This window comes from Mesocricetus auratus, unplaced genomic scaffold (assembly GCF_017639785.1).
Source record: "Mesocricetus auratus isolate SY011 unplaced genomic scaffold, BCM_Maur_2.0 Super-Scaffold_100045, whole genome shotgun sequence".
NCBI classification, from domain to species: Eukaryota; Metazoa; Chordata; class Mammalia; order Rodentia; family Cricetidae; genus Mesocricetus; species Mesocricetus auratus.
The window spans coordinates 5,124,743-5,147,567 of NW_024429222.1; the positions used below are offsets into that span (position 1 = coordinate 5,124,743).

Consider the following 22,825-nt stretch of genomic DNA (forward strand, 5'->3'; position numbering starts at 1 on the left):
TGACGTATATCATCTGTGTTGGGATACAGGGACAAAGGCGATGCTTCAGGGGCGATGAAGATGGGAATTTCTTTTCAGTGGGAAATGTGGGCAACAGCCAGCTAATTTATATTGGCTTGATAAACATTCCACTTGTCATCTTTGGTAATCAATATAGATTTTGACTTTTAGTCTACAATGAACCTCCTTGGCAGAAGGCTCTGGAAACACAAAATAGAGCCTTTACTAATCTCATGGCTTTGAGATAAAATGCAGTCTTTGTCTGTGAAATCACATATTTGTAATGGGAAGAAGAGCACATACTACCACCCTCCCAAGTATAATGAAGAGGAGCCATGCATCAGCGTGACCAATGTGAGCACAGAGAAAACCTTCCTCTTCCGCTGGAGCCACAAGGGTGTGGTTTGCCGGGGGAAGCACCAAATTCTTGAAGGTCCAGAAAGAGCAGCTATGTGGAGAGTATACAGGATGGAGGAGATATTAAGTACTGGAGGAGGTATGCTTGGGTCATGAGAGCTCTAACACTTGTAAACAGAAACTTTTAGTCAGCTGCCAAGAGGTAAGGTTGTGCGTTGAAGCTGAGGACAACATCATGGGGACCATCTTTCAGGCTTGGGAGTCTGAACTGTGTGCTCGAGGTCTTGAAAGACAATAGGGGACAGATAGTGAGTGGTTAGATTTACATTTTAAATAGCTCATTTGGCTCCAGTGGTGAGGAAGGTTCAAGGGGATTAGGCTGGATGGTGATGAGGGAGGACAAGATGAGCTTTGGGCATTTGCAGATTTCCCAAGGGGACACAGAGTGGGATTCACTCTCAAGCCAATTAGAACAATGAGCTCTTCTCATTCGGAGCAAGACTTGAGTGAAGTATTGTTCTCAGTGAGACACAGCAAGACTTGCTTTAGTAAATGAAGTGGTAGCCGGCTAGTGGAATGGAAATAAGCTCTTCTTGTAGGAATGACCACACTGTCCTGCTTACTGATCCATTCCCATTTCTGGCCAGGAAACTTGAACCCAGCAGGCTGTAATGGTTCCAATCATCAATCATTATCACACTGTCCCCTGGCACTAGGAAAGCTAACTGTAGCTATTCTTAATCAGTTATGCCAGCTACATTTTTATAATTTCCCATTTGGTCAGCCAATAATACCCATTTTCACCTGCTTTCCTACAACACATACTGGAAGAAGGAAAGACATCTTGAGAGTACTAGCTTCCCACGTGTGATAGTGACCATAATATTGCTATGTTATTGCTCCTGAGTCACACCAGTGCTAAAGGGTCATTGGCTCCCACAGTCAGTACCTCATAACAAGGTGCTAGCTTTACATAGGGAGAAATGTGTAACCTTTTTATTTAAATTTGCTTACTCTATTTTGAATTTATTTATTATGGGAGGGTGTGTGCATGGCCAGGCACATGGAGGTCAGGGGACAACTTTCGGGAATCTGTTGTATCCTTTCACTATATGTGTTCTAAGGAACAAACTCAGGTCTTCAAGCTCGGTGCCAAGTGCTTTTACCGAGAACCTTAAATGAGGAGTCTTGAAGAATCTCAACACTCAATGCAAAGATGACACTTATTAACATTCCTAAGATTTTTGCATCATTCTCCTAATTTTTCCCAAGGGGCTCATGACTTATGGGTATGGGCATCATCTCCTGGTTCAGTATCTATGGTCAAGGTCATTTAGTTAGGGTGACAGGACTTTGACGCTCAGAACTGGATTCTTGCTCTATGCACAGTATCACACTGGAGGAGTACAATGCATTGACCTGTAATATTTGGAGGATGGAAGAGGCTTCAAAGTGTGAAAAGGGGCTGAGGAAAATGCCAGTGACAGAAGAGTTTGCATTGCTGTGGCTACCGCTCCCATTCCAAACCTCTAGCCCAAGTTCATACTTTCCAGAGGTACAGTGAGGATGAAGAGACAAAAACAAAACCTTTTCTATATTTTACTGGCAGTAAACCATCACCTATGCACATTCTTCACTATTCTCCCACTGTTAAAACTTTCTGTCGTTTGCTTCCCTTGGAACCCATCAAAGGAGACAGCACACAATCCAGCATTTGAGGATTTGAGGATCATTTGCTAGTAACTGTTAGTGCTGCCTCATCAATAAAGAAGGTTTTTGTCTTTAGGCCCAGGCATTTTAGTAAGCATCAAAGCGCTGGGATATGTACATCAAGGGTCTGTCTTTGTGAGTACGGTAAGACAGCTCCCTTCTTTACAGGTGTCCCTGCAAGGCGTCCACATGCTGCAGCATTATACGTTTTATCTATTTGATTTTCACATCTCTTCTTGGAAAAGTTTGAAGGTGATAGTGCTTAAAACACTCCATATGTCTTATAGCTCTCTGCCTCTAAAGTGCTGTGCTGGGGACTTGGATCACATTTGTTAAACTATCCTACAGAGCACAAGTCACCAGGTCTTGAGTTGGGGCCATAGATATTATTCTGCTATTTGGGTTGATCTCTTGACTATTTCCCAGGTATATAAATTTTCTGTACAGTTGAGTTCTGGGTAGCATAAATACCTGGAACTGGTAAAATCCACCAGGTACTATTTCAGCATCTTAAGGGTCTAGCTCAGTGCTGAGGCCACAGAAGACACTGAGTAAGCTTGTTATACTGCAACCAATGTTCTGGAATGTTCTAGAATGACCAAAAGACTGTAGTATCTGCTATTAAGCTGCCCTCTGAGTTGCATGAAATATAAGTGTGGACACAATCTTAATTTTGTATGTTGATTAGTCTGTTTTGACACACTTTTAGGTGTAAGCAAATGTATCCCAGACAATTTTGAGCAAACAGGGCTGCATCCACAGAACATAGATTGAATAACCGCTCAATTAACTACTTCTATGAAGAAAAATATAGCTGTTAAACTTAAAAAATGTCTTTGAAGCCATGTAAGTTATACTTCAAATTATTCTGCTCAGCTTTTGGAAGTAAAGTGACAGAGCAAGCGAGGTGGGTGCATGTGCACGCATGCACACACACACACACACACACACACACACACACACACACACTGAGACAGAAATGAAAACAGCATCCCAAACTCACTCCAAGTAGATGACATGTCAGTTTTCATCTTTGCTTCAACTACTGTCGTGAGGACTTTGGGGAAATCAACGGATGACCACAGAGAAGGGAAACAAGTGGGAGAATAATTTCTGTGTCCTGTTTTAGATTGCCACATCACCTCATCAAGAGCAGAACAATGCTTTGAAAACTGACAGTCAGATAACCCACCAAAGATAGGGCAATAGAGACTTCTGCTCTCCTTGGGATGATACCGCCTTTCCCCTTTCCTGATTTTTAGCCTTGTAGAATTAGAAGCATAGCTGCAGGCTTGGCCATTCCAAGGCTGTATGCTGCAAAGCCTGAGCACCAACGCTATTGTATTACTGGGTGAAGGCTTGCCCTCTTCTCTTATGTGGGGAGAGAAATAAGGTTATGCAAAGCTGCTGCACCCTCCAGAGAGGACTGACTCTGCATGACCAGGAGGAAATCAGCAGCCCATTGGACTCTGCATTGTGGATTTTTAAGAAGGTTTTATTTTCATGGTCTCCCATTCTATAAGGTTAAGTTCCCCACCCCTTGAGTTCCAGGTTCATTTCCTCCCACTGCTGCTCAGTGACCCCAATATCTTTGTGTGTTTGCCTTCATTACTAGGATGTTCACTGCTGGCTATGTGTGGTCATCAGGAGAACACCAAGATGTTTTGATTTCTAATCTGACATAGGGATACTCTGGATATAGATGTAGTTGTCTTCATTATCTTACTTGTAAGTCTCTGCCGACCTGGTCAGGTGCACCTTTCTACAAAAAAACAAAGTAGATCTGCGTGCACTCCTCAATCCTGCTCGTGTCTGCCTAGTTACCTACTCTAACAGCATGCTTTTGCCTTAAGGTATTGAGTGAGTCTCAAAGGTGGCATTCTGCATCCTTTCCTACAGAGATCCCATTATGTATGTGTAATTTGAGTAAACAATGAGACTCTATTGAATTAAATTCCTCCCTTTAAATTAGCCTTAATTCAACAGAAAGGGAGGGGACAGGGTACTTTTCCTTAGAGATCAGGTCATTAATTCTTAAGCTCTATGAAATATTGAGGGAAATCATGAAAATGAATTTGCAAACAATTAGAAGAGCAGGCACTAAAACAATGACATTTCTCAGGGAACAAGATAGAGTGAATACAAGACCATCAATTTTTCAGTTTCCGGAAACTGCACAACTGATGTTCACATGATGAAGGTGTGATTTTAGTGATGTGTTAGCATAACGCAGTATTGCTCCATTGTCATAACAACAGCATTTTCATGTATGGCCCGAAACATTCATTTTAATCTTCACGAGCTTTCCTCTGCCTTCCTCATTAAGACTGAGCATCCTGTCGTTGGCACATTGGGTATTCCTACTTTTTACCGCTCTTCATCCCACACAGGCCTGCACACAGTCCACTTCCTAACACGTGCTTACTTCCTCTTTACAGGTGGACTGTCGTTGCTTTTTGTAAACTGCCAAATGTGTTGAGAAGATGGACTTGTCTCGTGTGTATTTGATCTTTGGAACTTGCTTCTGATGCTTTTCTAAACTGAAGCTTTTCATGTGAACACGGTCAAATCCTTCAGACTTCTCCTTTCAGTGTCCCGGTGACTCATCTTCCTGGGAAAGGTCTTGCTGTCACTCTGGGATTGGGATGTTCTTAAACTTCTAATAGTCGAGTAGCCGAGTCAACAGTCATAGGAATGCAGACGCTTCTGACCCAGTAATCAGAAGAACCCTGGGGAAAGGATGGGTTTTTATAAAGGGCTAAAGATGTAAAACACCTATTGTACAAACCCCAAAGCAGCCATCTGACATTGTGTCAAGTGTAGGAAGCAGCTTTGCAGGGCTGAATTGTAATTTGTGAACAAAGAAGAAGAGCACACAGACACACACCCGAAGGTCCCTGCTCAGTTGAGCTGCCTTTGTGGCTAGCAATTATGCATATGCATATTTATTATATGTGTGCTCACTTTATACATGTATGGAGTCAGTCCTCAGTATCTGGGAGGCATATGGCTTCCAGAATCCATGAACATGTCCTTAGGGTATGAATGTGAAAGGCCCCCATGGTCTCAGGCATTTGAAAACGTGGTCCCCAGTTAATGATACTGTTTGGGGAGTTTACGAGGTGTGACCTTGCTGGAGGAAGTCAGTCACTGGAGGCAGCCTTTTGGAGTTTAAAGGCTCAAGCTATTTCTAGTTTACGCTCTCTGACTCATGCTTGCAGTTCAGATGTGAGCCCTTCGCTACTGCTGCAGCCGCCTACTGCCTGCTTGCCTCCACTCTGCCATCAGGGATTCTCACTACCCTGGAGCTGTAAACTCAACTAAGCGCCTTCTTCTCTAAGTTGCCCTGGTTATGGTGTGTTATCAATATCCAAACCCACAGGTGCTCTAGACCTTTCTCTAAAATGGTCTGTAACACCTGCCCATGGGCTTAAGTCATCTCTCGATTACCAAGAATACTCTACATAGTCCAAATGTCATGTGGACAACTTCTCACTGTATTGTTTAGAACAACGATGGGAGGGGGAGTGTGTGTGTGTTTGGGAAGGGATGCGCATTTCCAGATAGATCCAATTCTTTTTTTGAATGGTTTTGACTCATGAACAACTGAGTGTTCAGCTATAGGACTAAGGGATAAAGAGGGCTGACTACATTTATAAACTGTCAGTTTGATGCTTTAAATAGTTCTCCTATGTGCCTAGAAGAAGAAACTCTGAGGGGACTCAAAGTCTTTCCAGTTTAACAAACTTCAAAGTACCCAATACCCACACCCCATTATCTTCCTTACTGACTGGGACTCTGGGATCTGATTTTCTCGTTCTGAATTTTATAACCATCCATTCAACTCTCTTCCCTTCCTTTCTCCTTGGTCTAGAAAAAACCCAAATCAGAGAAATCCTCTCTGGACTTAGTCCCTCTTGACTGACAATCCTCACAGTCTGGTAGCACCAGCAAATCAGCTTCCCAGTCACTACCCTTGACTCCTGAGCCCAGCTCACACACACCTGCATGAGCAGAAGCATCGGCTAGATTTCCTCTAAGTGTCTCCATCCATCGCAGCACAGGTAGCTGGACATCAGGACTACAGTGCTCTGTCAGGGCTTGAGTCTTTCTGGGTAAATAGGTATTTCTTAGTATAATAATAGCGACTAAAACTTACTAAGCATGTATTATGATTTTCATGTTGCAAAAAATCCATGCATTTCTTCATTTAGCCCTTATAGCAGTCTTACAAAGTAGGTGAAATTCCATGTCACCATTTAAACATATGTCCAATTTTTTGTTTAAAAAATCATTTTAAAAGAGCACAAGAAAAGCTCTATTTTACTTGTGGGAAAACCCCAAGAGATTCTTTATGGTAAATTTGGCCATCATAGCAATGCCAGGGTAAAAGTTCAGACTTTTGTCTGGAATGCTCAAATCATACCTGATTAATAATGTATGCTCCCCACCCAATGCCTTGGGGAACACAGACTCCCCGCACAGGGAGATGAGGTGCCCAGGGAGAAAAAGTAAGAAGGAATGGAGACGAGGTCAGGACACAGCCCAAGGAGTCCCAGAATGAGGAGCTGAGGCTGCCAGAGTCCTTCTACGACCCAGATTACCCAGTAGCATCCCCAGAAGTTTCTTCAAGTTAAAGAAACAGCATTCAGTCTCTCCCTCATGGGACAAGGAAGAAAAGGAAAGTTGACCCCATCCTTTCAGATTCTCAAATGGGCTAGGAACAACTATGTTAGATAAAGCCTTAAAGTTTCCTTAATTCCTCCAAGTTATAGCTATTTTGTGGTGGTTGATATTGTACAGGCATTTTTTTGGATATCTATGGCAGTAACTGCTTCTAGAACCACCTAGTATAGTGAATTCTATGTACACTAAAACCCTTTATAAAATGTCATATATTTACATTTTGTCCTTGCTCACTCTCTCCCATGTGCTTTGAATAATCTTGAAATTACCCAGAATACCTAACACAATGCAAATGATGTGCAAATAGCTGCCATGCCATACTGTATGACTCAATAGCAATGACAAGAAAGAATGTCTGTGCATGTTCAGTACAGACACAAATTTGTCTTTGAATATTTTCAATCTGTGTTTGGTTGACTCCACAGATGCAGAGGACACACTGTGCTGTAGTCACTTTCTTACAGGGAAAAATAGGAAGATACTCAAAGCAAAATGAACTGTTTACTGATTTTGAAACACAGCACAAAGGCCCAAGGAAACAAACTTCTATTCTAGTTTGCATTTGTTCTGGAACATTTATCTATCACATATTAACACATTACAATATGTTGATAAGTAATTACACACACACACACACATAATTACCACATTTTCAGTGGTTTAACATGACATAATTTACTGATATGATGAGTAATTTTGGTTGTCAGCTTGAGATTTAGAGTTATCATGGAATCAAACCTTGGGGTATGCCTATTAGGAAGTTTCTTCTAGATTAGGTTCAATGAAATGAGATTTACCCCAAGTGTGAATGACATCATTCCATGGACTGGGATCTTAGCCAGAATAAAAAAGGCAATAATCCACAAGGATGACCCCAGCTAAGACTCCTAGCAATAGTGGAAAGGATCCCTGAACTGGCCTATCCCTATAATCAGATTGGTGTACACCCCAACTGTCATTATAGGAACCAGACACCAAAATCCACAATCAAGAATAGGGCCTAGCTCTAGGAATCCAGTCAAAGAGAGGGAGGAGGGAATATATAAGCAAGGGAGGTCAAAATCTTGATGAAGAAATCTACGGAGACAGTTGAGCCAAGCTCGTGGAAGCTAATGGACCAACAGCTGTGGAGACGTCAGAGGACAGGACTAGGCCCTCCATATGTGGGAGACAGTTGTGAAGTTTGAACTATCAGAGGGGCTCCTGGCATTAGGACCACGATTCAAACCTGGTGCATGAGCTAGCTTATTGGAGCCCATTCCCTACGGTGGGATTCCATGCTCAGTCCTATTGCATGGGAGATGGGCTCGGTCCAGCCCCAACGTATTGTGTCAGACTTTGTTGACTACTCTTGGGAGCCCTTATCTGTGAGGAGGACTGCACTTGGGGTGGGCTGTGCAGAAGGTGAGGGGGGCAGGAGGAGGGAGTGAGAGGGAGAACTGTGGTTGAAATGTAAAATTAAATTTAAAAGAATAAAAAATCATAAAAAGTGAGAATAATCTGAATGGCAGCATCCCTCTCTCCCTGCTTCCTGACTGTACACACAATGTGACCAATTGCCTCATACCAGTAGTACTATGCCTTCCCTGCTGCAATGGACTGTACCCCTAGATTGTGAGCTCCAACAAACCATTTCTTCTATAAGCTTCTTTTATCATGTATTTTGTCCCATCAATAAGAAAGGTAATTAACTCAGTTGGGTCTCTACAAGTTAAAAGCAGGTAGAAACTATGAAAGAGCTTGGAACTGGAGATATGGGTAGTTGTGAGCTGCCATGTGTGTGCTAGGAATCAAATCTGGGTTCTTTGACAGAGCAGCCAGTGATCTTAACTGCAGAGCTATCTCACGACCTTTCCTATAATTTAAAAACTTCTCATAGAGAAGTTGCTTGCTTACCTAATTGATAAGTGGTCATGCTTGGGTGTTATCAGTAGACAAATAATCTACCGGCCTCAGGCAGTGATGACTTTGCCACACAGAGTTGTGTAAGACAGAACAGTCTGCCCACTTATCCTTCAGCTACCAAGCCCCACCTCCACCCCCCTCAATATATGTCCAGTTTACAAGTTGTGTTCAGAACCCACAGGAAAAAAAAACACCAATCAGAAATCAACTGACTGACTTGCAAGAGTTACATCCCAACGGAGCCAAGAGAAGTTCAAGGTCTGCATCTCTGGGCCTCGTTTTGGTCATGTCAAGTCTCATGAGATTGCACAAGGGGCATGTGCAGCTCTTTGTCAGAGCCATCTCTGCTGTCACATTCCCAGGGCTTGACAGAGAGAAGTCATCTCCTTTTTACAACTTCGCATCATTAATTTCACATCTTGAAAATGCCCTCGTGTTTGTCACTTGTACCACAAACAAAAAGCAAGAACCAGATCTGTCTGCAGAGCAGTGGCATCTGAAACTAAATTGATTAACGGGCTTGGGCTTGCATGGTGCAAAGAGGCACAGACAGGGACTGGAGCACACTATGCTACCTGGCCTGTGGGAGGAGCAGCAAGCTTCTCGAAGGCAGAAATGGGAACCACACTTCTATGACTCCCACTCCCTGTCTTTTCCATTCTTCAGCATGGCTTTTCTTGGAAGATACGTGAAGTCTGAAGTAAGGCCTCTGGCAATGATTGCTCACAGAAAATATCTTTTTTTTCTCCCCCCAACAGTTTATATGACAGTACTACTTTGATATAGACAGTAAGATGCAGTCACCCCCTGCCCCCAGGGCTGAGCAAGGACAGAACTAACCACCAAGAAGAACAATGAAGCAAAACTAAGACATTTGCCCTTAAAACATAAGGGAGAATGCAAGCCTTGGTATTCCTGTCACTATGGAGCCAAAATATTTAGTCTACAAATGTCAGATGCACTGGGGCAATGCGTATAAAACCTAGGAATAATAGCATGAATCAGTTCTAAAGATGTTTGGGGGAAAATGGAATTGGTCCAATGTCTTCAAGGATGAATGGCATCCCTGAAATTTTGAGATGAGGCATGGCTGCATTAAGACCTTGTAACTAACTTGAGGAGAGCAAGGTTCTTAGGAAGCCCAGACACCCTAGGAGAGTTGACAGGTGTGTTGAAAGAACAGGTATTAATTGTTTACTGCTATTCCAAATGCTTCTGAAAAACAAGGAAACAAACAAGTAAATACACCAAATTACATGCTGTGCTATTTATTGAGTCCCAGCCATAAGTATGCATTGATTATACTGTTGCCATGGCAGGGGAAATGGTTTCTGGGTTATGATGGCAGCTGACATATGTTCAGCCTCGAGTCAACTGATTCCATCATGAGCAGAGGAGAGAACAGAGGAGCCTGTCCTAATGTTCCTGTTAGCTTTGAAGTGTCCTGTGGCCCTCTGCTATTGGAATGCTATTAGATGCATACCACCTCCATGGCTCTTACGCATGTCTTTGAGAGTCTTTTTCACAGCAGCCCCAGAACCTAATTTAAACAGTCTCAAAGTTGAGAATTGGCTTGCACAGCAATTGGAACACATGTGTAATCATGAAGGGATGCCTCCTCTGGGTTGGGGCCAGGATGTGACTGGAGTCACTGATAAGCTTTTAAAGCTGGATCTAAGGCAATAGATCCCTTTAAGACTGTGAAATCTGGTTAAAACAGAATCAAATAATGTATGAGATTGTGGAAGATAAATCTTGAGTGTGTTCTAGAGTTTTATAACTTAGACCACTTCAAGAAACACTGGAAAGGATGAATTGGGCCTGTCCTTGCCTAAGATCTCTCTTCGTGAAGTGTACTGTGCTGCCGTTTTAATGGTCTGAATCCATGTGATGATATGAAGTTGTACATCTGGTTCAGACTCATGTGCCCTTGTTGTCAGTACACGAATGAGTGTTTGGCATATCCAGGAGATTTCTTTTTGATATTTTTCCAGTATCTGTGAAGAAGTTGGCTGTTTGCTCAAGTAGGAATTTTCTGTTTTCTGGAAATTCTACAGTAGGTTTTATGAAATCCCTACCAAAATGTAAATGATCCTTGAAAGATTCAGAGTCCTTCCAAAGCCACCCATCTGTGAAGAAAGGGCCTAGATACCATGTTCTACCTCCAGTGAGCCTTCTGAATAATGCATATTTTCTTTCCTATGGAAACCCAAAGCAATGCCAGAAATAGCAGGCTCCCTTGAGACAGTCTACACTGATGTGACATCTTGATCATGGTTAAACCTCAAAGCTCCAGGTTCTAGTGCTGTGTATTTTCTGCATAGACACAGCGACAGAACTGCTGCTGCACTGTATCAGTGCCTCAAGTCATTCACACAACCACTACACATACGGGAAGGGGCTGGGACAGGCATTCACAGAGAAGTTCTCGTGGAGTATCAGTGAATCAAAAACACATGGAGTCTCCTTTTGCATGCGGTAAAACTATAGTAAAATAGCACCACACGTCCACCAGACTGGCTCCAACTTGAAAGTCTAGCAATAGTAAGCACAGTTAGAGCTATGGGCATTCATCACTCTATATACTTCTAGTAGAGATGAAAATTGGTGATACCACTTTAAACAGGAAAGGACATTATTCAAGAAAATGAAGGTGTGCAAATACTCTGACCTGGCAGGCACTCTACGAGATATGTAATAGCCACAAACAGAATTTTCCTCCAATACTTGTCAATACTAGATTGAACAAATATGTCTGCACAGATATAGATTAGATATGTGTATATACCTATCTGTTTATCATCTATCTTGTTTTCTTGTTCATTATATTTTATTTCCCATTAAAAACTATCTGAGATGGGGGAGGGACTCAGTGATAGAGTGCACCCAAATTCAATCCTTGGTATCAATATTTTAAATGGTTCTTTCAAAAAGTCAGTATCTGTGGGCTGGGAATGTAGCTCAGTGTTAGGCCTAGCATACACATGGCCCGGATTCAATTCCCACTACCTTTTTAAAAAATATCCAAAAGTGACCCTCTATGGAAACAAACAATAGTTTGCTTATCTGATGACTTTACTCAAAAGTATGGAATGTACTTAGATAATTTTCAGTGGTCAGCTAGGCAACTGTTTCCCACTCAGGCCTTTTAACACCTCTTCTTAAATTATCTGCCAAATGACTTTTTGGGGTAATGAGTTTTGTAGGAACATGGGTAAAGGAATTCGGACCAGCTCCACAAGGTTTTCAGAGGAAGGCAGAAAGGAACGGATACTATGACTCCTTCTCAGCAAGTGGGAGGGGCTTGTCGCAGAAGCTCCTCATCAGACTGAGTCTCCTCTGATGAGCTCTTGTTATGATAATTATTATCACTCCAGAGATGCTGATAATTATATTTAGACAGTTTTTAAAGCAATATTGCATAATATTTCCCCATTTGACAACAGCATCAGAGCTGATGAATACGCAGTCAGATGAAATGCCAGGCTGCTGCTGTCCACAAAATGTTCCCATCAACCGTGTAAGTGAGTTTTATAATGTATACATTATATTAGCAGGAAAACACACTCCTTGGGAAAGGACCAACTCTTGGCGTATAATCAGTTCCCATTGAATTTAAATGACTTTTGGTCCTACACCGATGCTGATAAAATACTTTCAAATGTACAGAATATTAACCAAATGTTTATATTAAACAACTCCTTTCAGGTGAAAATGCGCTCTGCGAAGCGTAGCTCCCTAGAGCAAGTTAGTGAATATTAATGCCTAGCAGATCCTAAGAGCTACAAGTCCTCTGATGTGGGAGGCCAAGGGAGAGATAACAGGAAGCTTGGTGGATGGGCCCTGCCTGGGCAAGGCTCAGTGGTACCGGACATAACGATGTTGAGATGGAAATGGAGCTTGAAATGTATGCAATTGGTTGTTAGGAACTAAGAGGCAGACATGAACCTTACATGGAGGAGGAGTAGCAGGCATCGACTCTGTTTATATGTAGAGGCACACTGAAGACCTGGGATGGCCCTGACCTGTCCATAATAGACATGCCTCGTAATTAACCCCAGCCAACAGCTGGCTTTGAGCCCTCAGTTGGAGTGATAGCAGCTGACCACAGGAAACTGAGAAGCTATTCTAAGAGTGGCAGTGTTTCGGTTGTGTTGATGCTCAGTGGCCATTTCCAATTATGTTCATCTTCAGGCTTTAGGAAATCATATACTTGTGTAGCACTCAAGATAAGATCCTATGTTTCACAGCAAATAAAGCTTTATCAGCCAGGCCGGAGGGCCAGTGCTCTGTCTTTGCCTCTCTGGGGATGAGTTGAAAGGCCAAGCTGGGGAAAACAGGTTCTGTAGACATTGGTAGGATTTGGGTTAACTAGCTTTCCACTGGGCTTGTGTTCCCTCACATAGAAAACGAAAACTCTTCCAATTCATCAGTGAGCATGAAGCTCTGAGAGTCTTGGAAAGCACAGGCTATATAAGTATTTCTCTTTATTATAATGTCAGTGCTTTGGAATGTAAACCATGCTCATCTTTTGTTTTGGGTACAGACTTTCTGAATTTCTAGACTGTTTTTTTTTAACAGTCATTGGGGATCTTTGTTTATTTTTTTAGAGTAAGTTTTATGATCTCTATTTTTCTCTTCCTTTTTTTATTTAAGTTAGAAACAAGCTTGTTTCACAAGTCAATTTCAGCTCCCTCTCCCTCCCTTTGTCCCCCGCCCTCTCCACCAGGCCCCCCGGTCTCCCACCCAATCTCCACTCTGATACCCAGGGAGGGTGAGGCCCTCCATGGTGGATCTCCAGAGTCTGTCATTTCATCCGGGGCAGGGCCTAGGTCTTCCCACAAGAGTCCAGGCTGAGAGAGCATCCCCTCATTGTGGGATGAGCACTCAAAGTCTATTTGTACGCCAGGGGTAAATACTACCCAAAGCCCCGTAGATTACCTAGGCCTCCTCACTGACACCCACATTCAAGGGAACTGGGTCAGTACCATGCTGTCCACACAGCCACCAATCTGGGGTCCAAGAGCTCCCCCTTGTTCAGGTCAACTGTTTCTATGGGCTAAACAAGCCCAGTCTTGACCCCTTTGCTCATCAGTCCTCCCTCTCTGTCACTGGATTCCAGGAGTTCAGTTCGGTGTTTTGCTGTGGGAGTCTGCCTCTGATTCCATCAGTCATTGGTTGAAGGTTCTGTTTCCCAGACTCTTTGGCAGTGGAATTGTATGCTGGCACTCCCCTGATTCATGTCTAAAATCCATATATGAGTGAGTACATACCATGTTTCTCTTTTTGTGACTGGGTTACCTCACTCAGGATGGTTTCTTCTAGTGCCATCCATTTGCCTGAAAATTTCAAGATTCCATTGTTTTTTTCTGCTGAATAGTACTCCATTGTGTAAATGTACCATATTTTCTCTATCCACTCTTTGGTTGAGGGGCATCTAGGTGGCTTCCAGGTTCTGGCTATTACAAATAGTGCTGCTATGAACATAGTGGAACAGACATCCTTGTTATATGAATGTGCATCTTTTGGGTATATGCCTAAGAGTGGAGTTGCTGGGTCTTGTGGTAGACTGATTCCCATTTTCCCAAGGAATCTCAATACTGATTTCCAAAGTGGCTGTATGAGTTGGCACTCCCACCAGCAGTGAAGGAGTGTTCCCCTTTCTCCACATACTCTCCAGCATAAACTGTCATTGGTGTTTTCGATGTTAGCCATTCTGACAGGAGTAATATGGTACCTCAGAGTTGTTTTGATTTGCATTTCCTGGATTACTAGGGATGTTGAGCACTTTATCAAGTGTCTCTCAGCCATTTTAGACTCCTCTACTGAGAATTCTCTATTTAGTTCTGTACCCTGCTGCCTTTTGCAGGGAACATCACATTGTCCATTCTTTTGGTATTCCTCACAACCCCACGGGACAGGCTATTGTGGAGCGCACCCATACCACTCTCAAACAGTATTTTAAGAAAATAAAAAAGGGGGAGTTTGTTACCTCCCCCAATATTCAGTTATCCACCATACTTTATATTTTAAATTTTTTGACCATAGACAGTAATAATTTGTCTGCTATGGAGAGACATTGGAACAAACCCTCCCAGTCTTTGGGATGGGTCAGATGGAAGGATTTGATTACAGGAAAATGGCAGCCACCCACTCCCCTACTAGCTAGGGTCCGAGGGGCTGTTTGTGTTTTCCCTCCAGGAAGTGAGAAGCCTATTTGGGTCCCCGAACGGTGCATCAGGCATGTTGACCCCGACTCTGCTCCCGACACTAGGAATGCTCGCCATGATAAAAATGATCCAAACATTGCCAAACTCAGGTAAGGGAAGTATGGGCACTGGTGAGGAAAACCCCTCCCACCGTTTTGATGCCAGTTAGTCACTGCAGCTCCCCATTCATCGCCTTTATAACACTAATAAATACATTGGGAGTGGCTGCTGCCAACACGAGAGTCTGAGTTTCCCCCTCCTAAAAGGGGAATCTCTGCTTTATTAAAAATATTTAATATCTCCATGATTAAACCCTCAGTTGAAAGTTGGATTGGATTAAATGTCTAGGCCCTCACCTAACAAAGGTCAAAAAAGAAAGGGAACCTAAGATAAGAAGTTGCCCTCAGTTGGAGGGTAGATTGGAGGGTCATCCTCAATGGAAAGATAGATTAAAGATGGGTAAATTAAATAAACTGGTAACAGTTAATAAATGAGGTATTAGTATTCAGTAAAGAAAAAGACAAAGGTATATAAAATAAAAATGTTTGGTTACATTTATATAGGGTAGGTTATTGAATTTTGTGAGTCATCTCTAAAAACTTTTGGCAAAAGCCTGGCCTTTCCACTTTGCATCTACAGAATTACAAGGAGTGGGTATGGCTGTAGCCCCTGAGTGTAGCTCAAAACTTCTCTAATGAAGAAATGACGAGGGACATACAGGACTTTTTCAACCTTTAGTTTTAATTAAAAGATTGACTGGAGTTGTTCTGTTAAAGAAGTTTCAGTTCAACAAACTAATCATAACCAAGGCAAGGAGAGATATGTATGCATGGTCTGTGTATATGGACGTGGCCACGTCAGTATGTATGAAGTGTGAAATGTAAATGCGTGAATGTTGACAAAAGCAACTGTTCTAATTGCCTTGGATATGATTAAAGGGATACTTAAATCCCTTCAAACAGTTAAAAACTACCTAAATCGATTTAGATATAGCCAAAAGAAACATCCAGTCAGTCGGTTAATATTTTAACAAAAAAAATTCAAGTTAAGCCCTCAGAGCCAGTCAGAGAGAGAGAGAGAGAGAGAGAGAGAAAGAGAGGTTTTTTCAGGGAACTGTCTTGCCCCTTTGGCAGGCCCCCACCCCCAAAGGTGTCAGCTCAGATGCAAATGAGGCCTTGTCAACTAGTGAGAGCTACAGGTTAAAAAAAAAAAAGGACTATTTGGGACATAGTATAGTTTACAATCCTTAAATGATTCTCAAAGGTACTTAATGGTTATGTCCCTTTTAAAGGACATCTACTAATACTTTAAATAGTGATCCCAATTCACCTAGATAGTTGACTAAGGAGGGTAGACAAATCCTTCTACTGTTATGGTCCAACTTCAACAGTTCAAACAAAATTTAAAAATAAAAGGGAGTAATGTCCCCAGTCTCCACATGATTCATTAAATAATCCACTCCTCATTTAAATATTTATAAAATATAAATGCCAGTGAGGAATCTGCTTCAGACAGATTCTGACATAATGAAAGTTAAATAACTATTACTCAGGCCAAATGGAAACATCCATACACTAGACAGTAGAGAAGACCCTAATTTGGGGTCGAGGGCATGTTTGTGTTTTCTTACAGGAAAAGAATAAAGCTTCAGTAGCTGTCACAACATTTGGTGAGATGCATGGAGCAGAGAAAACTGGACCTGATACCATGGGAGCCTGCTCAAGCCAGTTCAAGATCTCCTAAATCAGTGTTCCTGACCCTTGATGTCATCAAATCTACAGCCCGAGAAAGAAATAAAACAGTCAGTTCGAGATTTCCAGTGTCTCATCAGGCTTGCTACATCAACCTCCTGGACCCGTGAGTTTTCATCCCAAAGCCAACAAAACTGGAAGATTAGCAGCTAGCCTTTGATACACCTTAAAACAACAGAATTCATTTTGCCAGCTTTTCCCTTTGGGGGAAAAAGGACCCATTTAACATTTAGACATTGGTATGGACTGTGATGAGTGGCAAAAACCTTTTTTCAGTATTTGAACAGGACATGGTCACTTGAAATATCAGACTCGGTAGTTCCTGTTTCTGGAATCAGTGTGTTTTTCTGGAGAAATGTGGTTTGTCCTGGTGCGACAAAAAGACTTTGACTCGGGTTACATGTTCGGTTGATACTACTGACATTAAATTGACAGACTACATCACCACAGGAACAAATTGGTACTCTGTAAATAGTGCAACAAGCCTCTTGTTCATATTTTTTATAATGTTACATGTGTAACATCAATGATTGTACCTAATGTATCTGTGCAAGTGCACTCTCTAATGCTTTCCTAAGTAGATCTTAAAATGATTGTAAACTTTATCACTGTTTTGACCTTCAAATTGTAACTATAAATCACCCTTGTAGCAAAGAAAGGCTGGTGGTAGAATGCTAAGGCCCAGATCGGGGGATGGGCAGGTGACAGAGAGGCGCTATGTCAGTGGGGGTCCTAGGAATGGTAACAGTGGCAGTAGGCATTCTGGCTTCATGCTGAGTTCAAAGTGCCTTAGCCCTTGGCAATCCCGATAGCCATAAAGCCTTATTACAAATGATTTTAAGGGTGGGGCTACTTCAAAGACGGGCAACCTGTGGGGAAGACCCACTCCCACCTAACAGGGGTTCAAGGTTCAAAGACGGGCCAGGGAGGGTGACCCTACTTGACCTAAGACAGGAGTGCCTCATTTAAAAATAAAAAGGGGTGAATTGTGGGGACACCAGACCTTGAGCAGAAACCCACTTCCCCTTCGGCCTGGGAGCAGGCATCTATGTAATGTTTACTGAAAACAATTCAGTGCTTTAGGGCTCAGATAGGGCTTGCTCACTGAAATCCCATGCCTTTCACACCCCCTACGGCTAGATGCCTCTTCCTGTTTCCCTATGGTGTCTCCCCGATTCTGGGGCCGGAGATTGGACCACCAGCCAGGAGGAAAGAATGGTATGTAAATGGATGGCAAAAGTCCTTAAAAAGGGAAGCTCCTTTTTCTTGGGGAGACTTCTCCTGAGACTTCTCTCTCCTAAGCGGACTGGGGTCTCCTCCTAAGCTGACTTGGGAAGCATAAAGTTTTCTTAAAGCAACCGACCGGTCTCTGTGTCATCTATCCCGACCACCTCGCTGCATTCTCGGATGCAGGCCGCACAGCAGGTGCGACAGTACCCTATTTTTTAATTGGATCCTTTGGTGTTTTGGAGACTTGCTTCTTAAGTTCTTTGTAAATTTTGGGGATCAGCCCTCTATCAAATGTGGAGTTAGTGAATATCTTTTCCCAATCTGTGGGTTGCCTTTTTGTTTTGCTAACTGTGTCATTTGCCTTGCAGAAGCTTCTCAGTTTCAGAAGTTCCCATTTCTTAATTGTCGATCTTAGTGTCTATGCTACTGGAGTTATGTTCAGGAAGTGGTCTCCTGTACCTGTGTTTTTTAAAAATTAGTAAGACTAATCTCTTTGTTTCAGCAAAGTTCAGAATGAATAGTTGCAGAGGGATGTAGATGTCATTGTTCCCATTTTACAGATGAAAGGTTTTCAGACCTGAGACTCCTCTCAAGATTTTGTTTCTACCTCAAGGCTTTAGGGATGACATTTCTCTACATTATATTAATATGTCAAATCATTCTAATTCTCAGACATCATTTTTCCCTTTCTAATATACAGAGAATCTTGTATAGTAGTATCTAATATCTATGAAGTCTCATACTCTTCCAGGTTCAGGAACCACAGACACTGTCACCAGCAACTGTGTTTGGCAGATGGATTAAATGCTGGGGACCAGTGGTGCAAATGACAAGCCAAGAATCAGAAGATCTAATGCTTGAGTCAGGAGTACAAGCCCACTCAAGTTTCTAACCTATGGTGGTAAGTCTCTCTTGGCTTGTTGTCAGTCAGGTACTTACCAATCTCCCATGGCTTTCTGCTCATTTAAAGGAAGACCTGGGATATATTTTAACAAATGCTGATTGAGTGGCCATGGGATTAAGACAGATTCTTATGTTCAGTAGTGATGAAACATAAATCAACCAAATAAAGGAAATCCAAACTCCAGCAGTCATGCCAGTGGTTGTCAATGCATGCTCTGCAAAACTCTTACCTACAGTGTGGCACACATGCGTACATTCGCACAACATGTATGTAGGTACATTGTTGGGTTGGATGCACACCTGTAACTCCAGCACTCAGGAGGCAGAAGTAGGAAGATCATGGGTTTGAAGCTATCCTCGACTACACAGTTTCAGACCAACAAACAAAAATAAATAATCAAATAGAAAATTAAATATAAGTACTCTGTGGTTCAAGAATCTGGGGCATGCTATACTTTATAGAGATACAAGATAAAACTAAATGATATGAATCATGCCACCATGAAGAAAACTGCTCTTTCCAGCTCTGTGCTTTTTAGGCCCATTTGATCCTAAGAGTTTTTTGAAAACTTTCAAGGGGGCCACATGTGGTGGCTTTAGTCCCAGATTTCAATGTGGGTCAAATGTGGTGGCTTTTATCCTAGAACTCAGGAAGCAGAGGTTAGTAGATCTCTGTGAGTTCAAGGCCAGTATGGTTTACATAGTGAAGTTCAGAGCAGCCAGGGCAAAATAGTGAGACCCAGGATTATTTCTTGTTGTTTTTAAGATTTTCAGTAGATCTGGCCTATTCCTAATAGTTCCTAAGTTCCACCTACCCTTGTAAGTAGTCCCACATTACATGTGTTGCTTCCTAGTCATCTTTTAACTCTTGACTCTTAATCCAGTGTTAGCCAGGTGGTTCTGTGCCTCTGTTTATTAAATTAATATACGGTATACTTGGTACTCTGAGGGAGCACAGGATTATGAAGCTGAGCTGTGTTCTCTGTTCTCTGAGATGATTTTCTTGAATGTTAATGATATGCAAATCCCCTGAGATGTTGTTAAAATGAGTTACTGAGAGTGTGGAATGGAACAGGTCCTGGTGTCTTAGTAGAACCAACGTTCCTGGCCCCAAAGGTCACACTTTAAAGCTATATGCAGCTAGAAGCTCTCGTGAAATCAAGGGGAAACACCAGGAAGACATGGTGCACTTGTCGTAGATCAAGAGCACAATGTTATGAGAAGGGTGAGGGGGGCATGATTTATTCTTTCTAAGCAGTTAGAGAGGCCATGGAGGATTGCCTTGAGAATGTCACCTGAAGGAGCTCTTTGAGATGAGCTTTGAAGAGAAAGTAACAGTTTGTCAGCTAAAGGGAGAAAAGATCCATGGGTGTAGAAAAAGACTAAGTGAAGCATGGTGTACTCTGTGTTCATGGACCACTGAGAAAGGAGCAGCTGGTGTAGGAAAGAGAGGTAGGGTAGCAGGCGCCCCACGTAGAATGGATATTAGACTGGACTGCAAAAGGCATTGAATTTTAAGGATCTCCATGACTAGTATCTGGAAATAACCACCTGAGAAGAGAGAGATGTGGATAGATGGGTGGGTGGGGATCTTGATGCTGTTCAATTATGAAGACTGGAGGCCAACAATGAGCACTCTCTGATCCCGAACTAAGCCTTGTTTTCAAACCTTAGTGGGTATCAAATGGCTTTTGCAAACCTCATGATTGATAAGGCATCATCAGCCCCTTTCACCATGTAGAGATGATGCTGATTTTAAAAAGCACTTAACATTTCAAGGGTTCTTTTATAGGCATCTGCACAAATCTATGAAGCTACAAACTTTATTTAGCTGTTAAAGACAGACTACTATTGCTCACAGGGTTGTATTCCTCCGTTCTGTTTTGCATTTCAGTCCAGCTGTTCTGGGATCTTTTATTTTAGAAACGGGAAAATCGGAGCTATTAATAGAGTCAGGCAGCTAATTTAAATCTGATAATGTGCTGACACTTAGCTACATACTTCAGCACAGATGCCCGTGTGTACCCTGTGTATTTATTTTTGTGCAAATGTGTACATGTGTATGTATAATTATTAGCAGATACAGTCAACACTTAATGTTTCTCAGAGCCACTCGGGAGTTAGCCTCATAAATAGGATACTCTTTGACATGAAAAAAATAAAAACACTTAGGAGACATCTTAGTCGTAGATTCAGGGGTCAGAATAATTGAAATGTGAAAGGATTAGAGGGAAAAAGACCTGAAAAACTCCATAAGATTTCAACTTAGCACTTTCTCATGTAGCTTATGTAGCAGCCTGGTGCACACTATTGCCTATACAAGTCTACATCCTTCCTCTTGCTTCTGTTGCTCCTGTGTGGATTAGATAAGAGTTGGGGGTTTGGAACTGTCCATGACTTCAGGTTCTGGATTTGTCCTTTGCTAGTGGTTTAATACACAATAAATCACTCACTGAACTGAGAGCATATCTTTGTCTGTCCATATCAGCTGAGTTTGCAGCAAGGGTCTTCACAATGATTACGTGAGGTGATACAAGTCAACACCACTCATCACATACAAGCTAATCTACAGTGGCAGAAATCAGGAAGTGAGGGGCTCCAGGGTCTGTCTTAGAACAGAAAATACAGAAACATTCTAAGATGCTATAGATCAAATATGGACTATTCTCCAGCTGAAAGTACTACCCTTGGGGACTGAAGTATTCTTAGACATTGGGCTGGAAGAAATTGGTCATTAGAGGTGGGTCCTTGAAAGTATCCCCCACATAACATGAAGTGCACAGCTCTCCTCCACATGTTCTCACCACCATGATTTTCCCAGGCTCATAGGGCCAAGCAACTGTGGATTGAACCATGAACCCAAATAAATCCCTTCTCTTTTAAGTTGATTCTACCAAGTTTTTAGTCATACAGGTGTGCCTTCGTTAGGGTTTCTATTGCTGTGAGGAGACACTATGACCACAGCAACTCACATAAAGGAAAAATATTTAGTTGGGGCTGGCTTACACTTTTAGAGGTTTAGTCCATTATCATTCCTGATGTGACAACGCAGCGTGCAGGCAGACACGGTGCTGGAGAAGTTGCTGAGAGTCCTGCATCTTGACTTTCAGGCAACATGAAGTGGTCTGAGTATCACACTGAGCAAATCGTGAGCAAAGGAGACCTCAAAGCCCACCCTACAATAGCATAGTCTCTCCAACAAGACCAGAGCTGCTCCAACAAAGCCACACCTCCTAATACTGCTATTCCCTATGAGTTATGGGGGCCAATTACATTTAAAATACTACAAGGTGATAAAAGTAACTATTAGTTATATAATGTTATCTTAAGTATTATGAATATATTTAAAGATATGACAATTCCATCCCATTTAGTCAAAGGGAATCATTTTTATAGTTCCTTTATCTCCATCTGCTCTGCGTGGCCCCCAGTTTCCCTAACAAGAAGAGATACCTTCTGTCTTGAAGTTATTCTTACTCTGTGCCTATAGTGCCCCTGATGAGAAGCTCTGGCTCTTCGGATATGCTCATCTCTGTGATATAACTGACCTTTCAGTAAGGTATTTCTCATCAGTCTGAAGACCACACAGTGTGTGGTGACAACCACAACTTTCCCCATCCTTCCACTACATCCTGTAGAAAATGTTAGCTCAATGGAACCCTACTTGTGAGACCTGTGAGACAACTTTGAAGCCCATCCCCCAACTTCAGTCACTTAGAGTCCTCTCCAAGATTCCTACAAACAGTTCTCCCCTGGCTGCGGCGGTTGCATCCATGTATATTCACTCTGTTACCTTTAGGCTCTACTTTATCATTTAAACATGCACATGTATTTGCCTTAGACATGCAAGTGTAAGGCTGACTTCACTGAAGTCAGGGATGCAGGGAGGTGAGGCTCATGGCACAATTATGCCAACGGCTACAGCTTGGTCTCTCACATTCTTTTTCTTTCTTTATTCTTTTTTTTTTGTTTGTTTTGTTTTTTGAGACAGGGTTTCTCTATGGCTTTGGTGGCTATCTTGGAACTAGCTCTTGTAGACCAGACTGGTTTCGAACTCACAGAGATCTGCCTGCC

General features: G+C 42.3%; 1 pseudogene; it reads left to right on the forward strand.

Moving 5' to 3' along the window:
* Positions 1-249: 249 nt before the first annotated feature.
* Positions 250-22,825, forward strand: part of LOC121135912 — a 100,864-nt pseudogene continuing 78,288 nt past the window's right edge.